At 40.1% G+C, this 12,232-nt stretch overlaps 1 long non-coding RNA gene and 1 other non-coding gene across 2 annotated transcripts in view; one reads left to right on the top strand and one right to left on the bottom strand.

The window, feature by feature from the left end:
• LOC106782690 (uncharacterized) overlaps positions 1-12,232 on the top strand; it is a 133,283-nt gene that overhangs the window by 28,298 nt on the left and 92,753 nt on the right. The gene's annotated exons all lie outside the window — the stretch shown is intronic.
• LOC111771145 (small nucleolar RNA SNORA18) lies at positions 1,849-1,981 on the bottom strand. The gene has a single exon (XR_002804812.1). It is a non-coding gene; the product is annotated as a small nucleolar RNA SNORA18 (small nucleolar RNA).

Below are 12,232 nucleotides of genomic sequence, written 5' to 3'. Positions count from 1 at the left end.
AGGGTGGACCTTGAATCCAATGACCAGTGTTTTTATAAGAGAAAGAAGACGGAGATTTGGACACAGAGACAGGGAGAGAAAGGGCGTGTGAAAATGGAGGTAGAGATTGAAATGATGTGTGTACAAGTCAAAGGACATCATGAAGCTAGGAGAGGGGCATGGAACAGTTTCTCTTCCAGAAGGAACCAACACTAGTGACACCTTTATTTTGAACTTCTGGCCTCCTGAACTGTGAGAAAATCAATTTCTCTTCTTTTAACCCACCCAGTTTATAGTATTTTGTTACAGAGGCCTAGGAAATGAATGCACTTAAAGATTGTTATTCAAAATATACATGTATAAAATGTGTGATTTCACAGTTGTTGCTCTTTAGACTGGTGTTCTCTAATTTATTTAGGTAGCAAAAAGTGTACTGATTTAAAAAAAATTGAGTAAATAATCCCAAAGGAGGTAGGAGGATATTGCAAAACTGATGTGGGTGGCATGTGGGTGGAGGACCAGTTTGGGAACCACTGCTGTTTGCAACCCACAGTCTCCTTCCTCCTGGAGCAGCATTGTGGGAGATCTGGGTCAACTCTTCTCTTCACACCCAGTCAACTCTGTGACTGAGTGAAATACAAATAATGGTCTTGAGAAGCCCCATCTTCCTCAGCAGTAAAATGAGGACAGTAATAAATATCTTAGAGAGCTTTTGTGGGGATTATAAGTTACTTTTCCTTCAGCCTAGAAATACGAAGAGCTTAGTTATCGGAACCAGTTTTGCTGAGTGTTGGGGTTGGGAGCTCCTGGCAGCTGAGCTGATGTACAAAATAACATTTTGTAATCAGTGCCCTCACATATGAGCTGCAGGTGATCAATATATAGGGCTAAGCAATATGGGAAGTGAGTTGTGGTAAAGCAGTAGGAACTGGTGCAAATAGCTCTTGGTGAGTCACAGCTGAAGTCAACTTTCTATTATTTCTGGGTCTTATTATGCATTTTATGAGTTATGGTGGCCTTTATTTCTCCCTCTTTTCAACCCTATCTTCTTGGAGTTCATAAAAGTGAGGAAAAGAACTCTAGATGTAATCTGACATATCTTAGATGTAGGAAAGTATGTACTTAAGAAAGTTTAAAGAAATTTTGTAAATTTGATGTGGATCCCTGGAGATACTCTAGGATAGTTTCCTAGGCAGACTTGGCTGGTACCAGCAAGGTGTCCTGGAGTGGGAATGATACAGCTAACATCTATTGTGTACTGGCCTATGGGTAGGCACTGTGTTAAATGCTATCTCATTTAATCAGCCCCAAAATCTCTGAGGTAGGTATTGCTATTAAAATTATTTTACAGATGGGAAAACTGGGCTTGGAGAAGTTAAGTAACTTGTCCCAATTCTTATAAATAGAGATTAAGTAACTTTTTCCAGATCGTCAAACAAGGCAGTCTGCACTTAGAGCTTGCACTCCTAACCTCTTTATTATGCTGTGTAAAGCCTTAAAAAATGTAGAAATACAGGAAGGGGAAGAACACCCCTAAATGGTGCAAAAGAAAGAACTTGGTCTTTGGAGTCAGGAAAGTCTTATTACAACCTTGGTTCTGCCACTTAGAAATTATTTGACCTCAGGCAAGCTGCTTGAACTCTGTGAACCTCAGATTTCCCATCTGTGAAAATAATTTATTTTAGGGCCACTTTTAGGGTCAGAGTAGATGTATCTGCCTGGTTCTCAATTTCAGACACCCTCTAAACATGAATGAGTTCAAATCATATTCACTCCTAAGCTATCATGCCCAAGAATAGTACAGAATGCGGGGTATGCCAATACCTAAGGTACAAAATTTAACCATTAGGTCTATCATACTTTTAGGAGCTCTGTCTTGTAGTTCGTTACTACACATCTAGTAGATAGTTCTCTGAGTAAAGCGAAAACCACAAGGTTACTCTGTGAGGCATTTCCAACAATGTGAGTCTACAGGAAAAGCTCCATGGGGATAGACCTCAACTATTGGGTTGTTTTTTGTTGATTGATAGGTTCTTTATATGCATATATATGTATATAAAATATTCCACTGTATTAGATAATTCAGATAAAATGCGATATATATTTATGTATACATAGGAAAATAAAATGAGGTGTAAAGTTTTGGTATATCAGTTGCAAATATTTACTGTCATATTTCATTTGCTTTTTGAATTTGTTTATATGTCTTCTACCATACACACAATATATATCTGAATTTTATGTTTTGTCAAAATAGCTTTCTCCCCTGCAAGATTATAAATATTTTTTCCCATTTTTTCTTTTATCTTTTAAAAATTTTACATTTTAAGTATAACTGGAATGTATTTTTAAGTATGATGTGAGGAAGGCATTTAATTTTACTTTTTCCCAAATGGATAGCTCCTTGTCCAAACACCATTTATTAAATAGTCTGTCATTTCCTGACTGATTTTAAAGGCCTCATTTATCATATACTAAGATTATATGTATATATATATTTTTCTGGGCTTTTAATTTTGTTCTGGTAATCTATTTGCCTGTTTTTCACAATACCACATTATTTCAATTATTGTGACTTTATAGTACATTTTGGTAGAGTGAGAGTCCTTTTTCTTGTTCTTTTTCTAAAAATCTTGACTTTTTTTGACACTTCTCATCGATGAACTTTAGAATTAATTCACCAATTCTATAAAACATCCTGTTGGAATTTTGATTAAAATTGCATCACATTTATTATTTAATTTGGGGAACATTAATATCTGTGCAATATTGAACCTTTTTATCTACGAGTATCTTTTATGGCCTTCATTAAAATTATATGGTTATCTTCAATAAATTTCATACTTTTAAGTTTTTCCTAGGTGATTCAAGGTTTCACTGGAATAGAATATAGCTTTCTCCTCTTATGTTTTCAAATTAGCTTTGCTGATTATAGAAAAGCTGTAGATTTTTATATGTTAATCTTGTTTCTACCTTTCCAAAAATTTTAATTAGTCCATATGGATATTTTGTGGATTGCCTTGGATTTTCTAGGTATATGCCTATCTTGCCAATATTCATATTTATTTCTTTTTTCTGATCGTCTTGTATTGACCAGTAACTCTAGGACAAAATTATTGACCACAAATATAGGCATTATTATATCTTGTTCCTGACTTTTATGGAGATGTGGCCTAATATTTTACTTTTCAGAATATTTGGAATTGGCAGAATGTTGATAATTATTGGAGCTGAGCGATAGGTACATAGAGCTCATTAATCTTTTCTGTATGTTTATGTGTGTTTGAAAATTTCCATAATAAAGAGTTAAATAAAAAAAATAGAGTTAAATAAAAAAAAAGAACAAGATGTTTTAGGTTTGTGGTGGAAATCCTTTTTCAAATTAAGGAAGTGTCTTTTTCCCCTAGCTTATTGTAAATTTTTTATTTGGGATGGGTATAGAATTAAATGTGTCTTCAAAAAAATTTTTTTTGAAAGAAAAACTGTAACAAGGTCCACCTGTCTCAAAAGACCAAAGAAAAAGGTATGAGAATCTTAATATAAAACATTGAGGGGCCGGCTCTGTGGCAGAGTGGTTAAGTTTGCGCGCTCTGCTGCTCCAGGGTTTGGATCCTGGGCGCGGACATGGCATCACTCGTCAGGCCACGCTGAGACGGCGTCCCACATCCCACAACTAGAAGGACCTGCAACTAAGATATACAGCTGTGTATAGGGGGGATTTGGGGAGCTAAAGCAGAAAAAAAAAAAAGAAAGATTGGCAACAGTTGTTAGCCCAGGTGCCAATCCTTAAAAAAAAAAAGGAAGATTGGCAACAGTTGTTAGCCCAGGTGCCAATCTTAAAAAAAAAAAACATTGAAAACTTGTTCACCTAATATTTAGGTTGGTTTCTCTCTCTTTTCATTGACAGCTTTCAATAAGAGTAAAAGTACCTCTAGGGCCTAGAACATTGATGAAAACACAGAAGGGACTAAATAAATAATGTATCATTGTTAGAGACTTTTGGGGGGAGAGAGGTAAAGGTCATGGAAGCTATATCGCACCACCCAGATCTCTCCAGGACTGAAGGACTTATCCCCCCAGCTGCTGCGATTATAGTTGGCTGACACTTTCCAGCTGCCGACCCTTTCCAGAACTTACCCGTGGCTGAAGAGAACTGCCTTGCTCAAGCTTCTACCCCCTTCCCAGGAGCAGTTGCATCCAACGACTGGCCTATGTGGGGCTGTAAAATCCCAGCACCCTTGCCCAACCCAGGACAGGTTGAGAGGGCTCTCCCAGCTTCAAGAGCTCCCTGTGGGGGGCAGAGGTCTTAGAGTTGCCAGATAAACTAAATACAGGATGCCCAGTTAAATTTGACTTATAGATAAACAACAAATAATTTTTTAGAACCAGCATGTCTTAAATGTTGCATGGGACATATTGCTGCTAAAATTCTTTTTGCTGTTTATCTGAAATTCAAATTTAAATGGGCATCCTGTATGATTATTTGCTAAATCTGGCAGTCCTTTGAGGCCTTGCAGCCTAACTTCTTCTCCTGTAATCCTGCTTCTTTCCCTTACTCCACAGGTGTTGATTCTAGGAACTCACCCTAACCAACTTCCTGCATGCTAACCTCAATCTCAGAGTCTGCTTTCTGGGTGACAAGCTTGCAGTAGAGTGAAATTCGAAATAAACACCTTTCTTTGCCCTGCCCAAATGTTAGAACCAATTGAGAGATTGGCACATGGGTCCAGTAGACAGAGATCTCATTAGATTGATTATTGAAGAGCTAAGCCTGGAGACCATGGCTTGTCTGAGAGCCTAACAGGTTTCCTAATATGTCATTCCTAATTGAATTTACTCAGTTTGCCCCACTAAGCCTACTTTATAGCTGTTTCTATTACCTATTCTTCCTTTCCTGGGGAGGAGTGAATAAGGAGGTGGGCAAGAAGCTAGGACTGTTACTTTTGTGACGGCCCCACTGCATGAAGAGATGAAGTCAGAGGAAAGGTCTTCCACTAAAAACTGCTTTGTATAGGATAAAAGCAGCCCTGTTCAAATGGCCTAAATGACCACATATGTTGTTAGTGCTGTCCAGTCAATTCCAACTCCTAGCGCCCCTGGGTACAGCAGAGAAGAACCCTGCCTGGACTTTTTGCACCATCCTCTCACCTTCCGGCGCTATATCAGACAATACTTTGCTGCTACTTAAAGGGTTTTCATGGTCAATTTTTCAGAAGTGGGTGGCCAGGACCTTCTTCCTAGTCTGTCTTAGTCTGAAAGCTCCCCTGAAACCTGTCCACTGTGAGTGACCCTGCTGGTATTTGAAATACTAGTGGCCAGGAAACGAACCTGGGCTGCTATGGTGAGAGTGCTGAATCTTAACCACTAGACCACCAGGGTTGGCAATCATAGATGAACCTGATGCAAAATAGGCTGGGACCTTTTGAAAGTATGGGTTCTGTCTCCTTTTCCTCCTCTGTCTCTTCTCCTGTAAGTGAAGGATTCCCTCAGGACTTAGGCTTGTCTGTTTTCTCCATCTATGTGATCTGCTCTGTCAGGTTATCTAGTCTAACATAATGCTTTTATGGGCATGACCTTCAAATCAACATTTGCCTTGACCTCTTTCCTGAGCTTCGGTTCTTTCCAGCAGTTTCGTCCTCTATACCTTGATTTTCTGAAAGTACCCTAAGTACAGTATTCCCTGATTTAGTCACACCCTTTTGCTTGGGTGTGAACAAAATTCTCATTCAACTTGCCAAGCAATGAGGGGTATGTTGTGGGGAGAACACAAATAGGCACCTGGGGAAAGTAAACATCAAGGCTTCAGGAAGAGCAGGGACTGGAGGATGGGACAAGACTCAAATGGCCTTTGTTTTAAATTCTCAAAGAACCTACTTCTTGAGTGCTTACTATGTGCGGGCAAGGAAGGAATCCCAAAATACCCAGTAAGAGACCTCAGCTGCGGCTGGTGGTAGATTTCTACTCTAGTGCTTTACTATCAATGGCACTCACTTTCTGCGTGTCTTGCTTCCTTCTATCTTAAGTGCTGGCTTCAGTTTTCCCTCTTTCTCACAGCTTTTGCTTCTTCATTTTACTTATGCTTTATGGTTTTCTCAAGTTCATGACCCTTCTTGGCACCTACAGTTAACAGTCTTATTTCCTTGTTTTTTTTTTTTTTTTTTCTTTCTCTCTCTGGATTCCGGAGGCAAGTAATCTGATTGGCTGTGCTCAGGTTTTTGAGCCAGGGCAGCTCATAGGCCCCTGGATGACCTATAGGTTGGCTGCCTTTGGGTCAGATGTCTACACTGCGCCAACCAGTTGTGGCTGGAGGGATTATGTGGTCCCTGAGAACTGCCCGTTTACCACTTAAGCAGGGCCCATGGCAGGACAGGCACAATGACCAGCATGGCCAGGATCATCCTAAAGTTCAATCACTTCTCTTTTGTTAAAGGAACAATCTTCTTGTCTTCCAGTTAGATGGCAAACCCTAGTCTCATATTTGAATCCACTTTTCCTCTTGATTTCCAATTCCTGCTTGCCACATCGTATTGATTCTGTCTTTGTAGACCATCAGTTAGCTTGGGCTTCTATAACAAAATACCGTAGACTGGATGGCTTAAACATTCTCATGATTCTGGAGGCTGGGAATTCCAAGATCAAGGTGCCAGCATGGTCAGGTCCTGATGAGGGTTCTCTTCCTGGCTTGTACACAGACACTTTCTCACTGTGTCCTCACATGGCAGAGAGAGAGAGCAAGTTCTCTGGTGTCTCTTCTTATAAAGGTACTAATCACATCAAGAGGGCCCCACTCTAATCCTAATTACCTCCCAAAGGTCCTATCTCTGATACCATCACAGTGGGGGTTAGGGCTTCAATATATGAATTTTGCGGGGGACACAAACATTCAGTCTATAATATAGGCTAAAACCTGTTCCCTTTTCTCCATTCTCACTGCCTCTGTTCAATCCAGGAACTCGTTATCTCTTTATTAGACCCTTACAATAACTTCTTAACTTATTTTTCCCTATTCTTGATTAACTTTCTTAAAGTTCGCCTCTGATCATGTCACTCTGCTGCTCAAAACACTTCAGGAGCTCTCTGAGGTTCATTGAATAAAGTTTCAGTCTTCATTTGGCATTCAAGGCCCTCCATGATCTAGGACCAATGGATGGTTTCAGTGTATTCTCCATTAGTTTTTCTTTTCACATTCTCTGTGTTTGTGTCTTGTATTTCTGAAAGTTGGTCCTCAGGACACCTGACTCAGATTTACATGGATGTGGTTGAACCTACAGTTTCTTGAGATCCTCTCTGGAAACAGTGAATATCTCTGCGTGTAGGGCCCAGGAATCCCAGGTGATTCTTACACATGTTGAACTTCAGGAGTACCCAGTGCGGAAAAGAGGAGTCCTCATTCTTTGAGGTACTCTGAAAGGAGAGATCAGGAGAGTTTTTTATGGGGTAATGTAGGGTTTAGGCACTTTTGGTGGGCTCATTCTCATTAAAAATGGCCAGTTGACATATGCATCAAATGGCTGGTGATTCTAATTCTTTAAGACAGTGATTTTCGAGCTGTGCTCTGAGAAGCACTCAGAGGTCCCACAGGAGGTGAGGGCCATGCTGAGAGGATGAGCTTCATAACTTCCTTTTCTCTCCTTTCACTAAAATAATCCCACTTTTGTCTGTTTTGTATTTTCAGGTTCCATCTAAGATTATATTTGAAAGCAGTGTCCTGCTTTGATTTTTTCTAAGTATCTTTGTTCTGGTTTTAATCACATCTTTTTCTCTTCCAACTTTCAAACTATTTGAGAAGTAAATGCAGTAGTTAGATGGAGATTTTTAAAAAATCAGCTTTATTATTGGCAAAACTCAAATGGGGACTGCAGCATGGGTCTATGGCAACAATTAAATTTCCCAATATCATCACTCCTAGCCTCAACTTTAGGACAGCTCACCCAGGGGAGTAATGCTCTTCTCTGGCAATCCCCAGCTTTTTGCTTTTTAATTAATTCTTAGGGTTTTTCATGTCCAGTATGGTGATTTCTCTTGGTAGAGGAGATGGTCAATTTCTACCGCTTTTTCTCTCCTGCAATCACACTCTTATTACCAACCACAGCTCCTCTGAGTATCCTCCTGTGACCACAGGTAAGAGGTTTATCTTTTGCTACCAGAAGGCTCTGAAAGGGGACGGAAGAAGAAAATGAATTAAATTATCAGCAAGGCTGGTCTGCATTCTTGGCTGAAAATGAGTCCACAGTCTGTTTCTCATTTTAATTTATGCCCAGCTATTTTAGTCAATAGAGAATATCAGAAGTCAGGCAACGAGCCCAGACAACATGGTAAGATTCTTCAAATAATATCATATCAGCAAAATAAAAAACATCCCCCAAATCAAAAGTCCAATAACTAAATTTTCTTTCCTTCATATAAATTTAAGTGCCAAGAAATTAGAGCTCTTGCTAACTTGTCATTCTGCTCAGGTTCAGAAGGGTCTCACTCAGACCCTGGGGAGAATCAAGTTCTTTACCATCGGCAGCTTTGGCTTTCTTCCACTGGAATGGATATCATTTTCCGTGAGAATTATCAGCACTGTGAACTAAAGATTTCCTGCGTTGCTCTTTCATGGCACATGATAGGATTTCACTTTGCTGCTGCCTTTGAAATTAGGCCTTGTCATATGACTCACATTGGCCAAAGAAATGTGACGTGAAATGATATATTACCTCCTGGTGGGAATTTATGAGCCAGTGTGAGCTTTGCTTAGTCCTATACTTCTGCCCCAGCAGAAATTGAGATGGAATGGTCAAAAGACAGGGTCTCTGATTTACTATGATAAGCAGAATCCCCTTGCTGACTTGTCATAGACATGTAGTGTGGACTGAAAAACAAACTGTCATTGTTTTCAAAACAATGTTTTCGAATTATTTGTTACTACATAATACCTAGTTCATCCTGACTGATACATTCTCTCAGGGATACTGAAATTGAATTAAATTCAACTTCAAGTCTTTCAAAAGCCCCACTTTTGGCTGGCCCCGTGGCCGAGTGGTTAAGTTTGTGCGCTCCACTGCAGGCGGCCCAGTGTTTCGTCAGTTCGAATCCTGGGTGCGGACATGGCACTGCTCATCAAACCACGCTGAGGCAGTGTCCCACATGCCACAACTAGAAGGACCCACAACGAAGAATATACAACTATGTACCCGGGGGCTTTGGGGAGACAAAGGAAAAATAAAATCTTTAAAAAAAAAAAAGCCCCACTTTTTAAGGGGTCTAAAATATGCATGGGTCACATGTAAATACAATTATCCAGCAAAAAATTGAAAACATAGTCAAATCCCTTGCCTCTTGAGTAGTTACTACAAGCAAGGTGATCTTCCCAGAACGCTGATCTTGGCATATCCCTGACCAGACATTCAGTGGTATTTGAAGGAAGGAGAGAGACGGTGCGAACACACATGTGCAAAGAGAAAGTCATCCTGGTCTTAGCCTCACCAGGGTATCAGTCAGTGTGTGCTTGGTGCTTGGAGACCGTGACCGTGAAATGGAAACTCAGGAGAATCTTCCTCAAGAGATTAATTATACAGTAGCTATGGCTATATGCGCTAGGCCCTATGTTTACTGCATCTTGGGAAAAATCCATCTATGCATAATGCCTCCTGTCTCCGAGAATGGCTTTTGTAAAATTTAGAAATTTACAAAGGTGACATGCCCAGACAATTATTTGAGATGCCCTCCTTCCTATTTAGCATATTCAAAACCTCCTTCCTCCCATCTGCCTTTGAGGCCTGTGTCTCTGCCGCACCAGGGCAGAAGTGAGTGTGAGCTCTGCAGGGCATTGTCTCCACATTTTCCAGTGAGAGGCATTTCTACTCCTTTACTACAAGGGCTGTTATCATGGGCTTTTGTTTTGGAATTGACTAGGCTAGGAGGTTTGCAAACTCTGGCTGCTGCGCAGAATGTAACCCACTCCCTGTTTTTTATATGGTAAAATATAAATTTGCATTTATATTTAAGCATACTATAAATTTGTTACATTCATTAATAAATGTAATGATTTTTATATTTTAAATGGCTAAAAAATCAAAAGAATAATATTTCTTGACATATGCAAATAGCATTAAATCCAATTTTGATGTCTGTATATAAAGTTTTATTGCAGTACAGCCAGATCCATTCATTTCTGTATTGCCTGTGGCTTCTTTCACACTCCAAGACAGAGTTGAAGAGGGGCAGCTGAGTGAGCCAACTGTGTGGCTCACAAAGACTAAAATATTTATTAGCTGGCCTTTATAGGAAAAGTTTGCTGACTACTGGCCTAGGCATATGAGCTTTGCCTTCTTCAGCCTTCAACTTGGAGCTGTTGTTAATGTCTCTGATGTGTTCCTAGGGGCCTGGTGAAAATCCATACTTCTTCAATGAATTCTATCTTGGACCTTGCTGTTCTCGTTTTTTGACTTTTTTCTGTTCTTGACTAACTTCTGATATTTCAGAGGAACAAAACCACTTCATTCATTACACCTTTGCCTGAAATAATGGGATGTGACCTAGTGGTCCATTTTCCTCCATGTCTCCCCTAATCTTTCCAGGGAGGCTCAGCTGAGTTAAAAGATAATAATCGAACCTTTTAATTTGTTCCTTTCCTTCTCTATGTAAACAGGGCTAATACTGAAGGATCTGAGTGTTTTTACTTTTTTTTTTTTCTGGGCCACACATGTCTTTTCCTAACATACTCTTCTAGATTTTTCTACTGTGGCTTTTTTCCTTGTGAGAGAGATGAAACAGGGAGTTCTGGCTTTGCCTAAAGCATTCTGGGAGATATTCTACCATCAGACTAGCACCCGGTCAAGGCCTGCACTCAATGTATTATAGTCCTCCCTGGGTCCCCCACAGTATGTCTCATTTTCTTCTGCAGCTTAAAGTGCTAACTTTCTAAAATTCCCGGGCTTGTTTCCTCAGGACATAAGCAATACCTGTGTCTCTTCTTAAAATAGCTGTGTTATCTTGAAACTTACTCAGGAAGGTTTTGAGAATTCTGCCCTGATGGTCTCAGTCTTCCCTCTCCAATCTTATTGGATGACTTTAGTGTAGCATTCCTAGTTTTCAAGATGGTTCCTTGATTCCTGAGGGACTGTTAACAGCTTTAATGGGATGCTCCTGAGCAGTTTTCTGACCTGGGCTCCCTTTGAAGGCTGTATGAATTTGTTATAGCTGCTGTAACAACGTACTATAAACTGGGTGACTTAAACGACAGAAATATATGGTCTCACAGTTTTGGAGGCCGGAAGTTCAAAATTAAGGTTTTGGCAGGGCTGGTTCCTTCTGAGGGCTGTGGGGGAAGGATCTGTTCCAGGCCTCTCTCTTTGGCTTATAGATGGTGGCTTCTCCTTGTGTCTCTTCACATCCTCTTCTCTCTACGTGGTCATCTTATGTCCAAATATGACATCAGTCATACTGAATTAAGGATCCACCCTACTACAGTATCCATCTTAATTAACAAATTTCCCTGGACAAACCAAATGATTTCAAGAGATTTATACTGAATTCTTTCCTTAGCCCTAGAACTATTGAAGTTCGAAACAAGATGGAGGGGCTGGCCCCGTGGCTGAGTGGTTAAGTTCACACACTTTGCTTCGGCGGCCCAGGGTTTCACAGGTTCAGATCCTGGGCACAGATATGGCACATCTCATCAGGCCATGCTGAAGCGGCATCCCACATGCCACAACTAGAAGGACCCGCAACTAAAATATACAACTATGTACTGGAGGGATTTGGGGAGAAAAAGCAGGAAAAAAAAAAGAAAAAAAAAAACAAGATGGAGAGGAATTGAACCTGGGTCTGCTGAACTTTTGCTACCTATGCATACCCAGATACTGCAATTAAAAGGCCAGGCCTCTGTGGTCCAAGTGCACTTCACTGTCTGGTGCAATTTCAAGCCCTAGTCTACTGTCCTTACTCAGAAATATGTTATAGTGAGCAAAAGTTATTCTACCAATGCGTAATAATCCTGTTTATTGAAGTTTTGTAAGTCTTACATGGCGTGAAAATACTTTTTTCTGGTAAACTAATATTTGATTCGGTCACACCTACTTAAATCTAAGTCTGCCAGAAAAAACTTACTAATGTCAGTAAAAACTGGCCTGTGTCTGTAAACATCAGCCAAAATATAATGTGTTGCAGCCTACGATGGTCAAGACTTATGAAAGTACTGAAGTCACAGCCTCCTATCGTCCTTTATCTTTCCATGTGTTGTTTCGATTGCCCTCATCTAGTGTAGCAT

This window comes from Equus caballus, chromosome 28 (genome assembly GCF_041296265.1).
Source record: "Equus caballus isolate H_3958 breed thoroughbred chromosome 28, TB-T2T, whole genome shotgun sequence".
Lineage (NCBI taxonomy): Eukaryota > Metazoa > Chordata > Mammalia > Perissodactyla > Equidae > Equus > Equus caballus.
The sequence above is the reverse complement of the archived record's forward strand: the minus strand, read 5'-3'. Positions and strand labels throughout refer to the sequence as shown.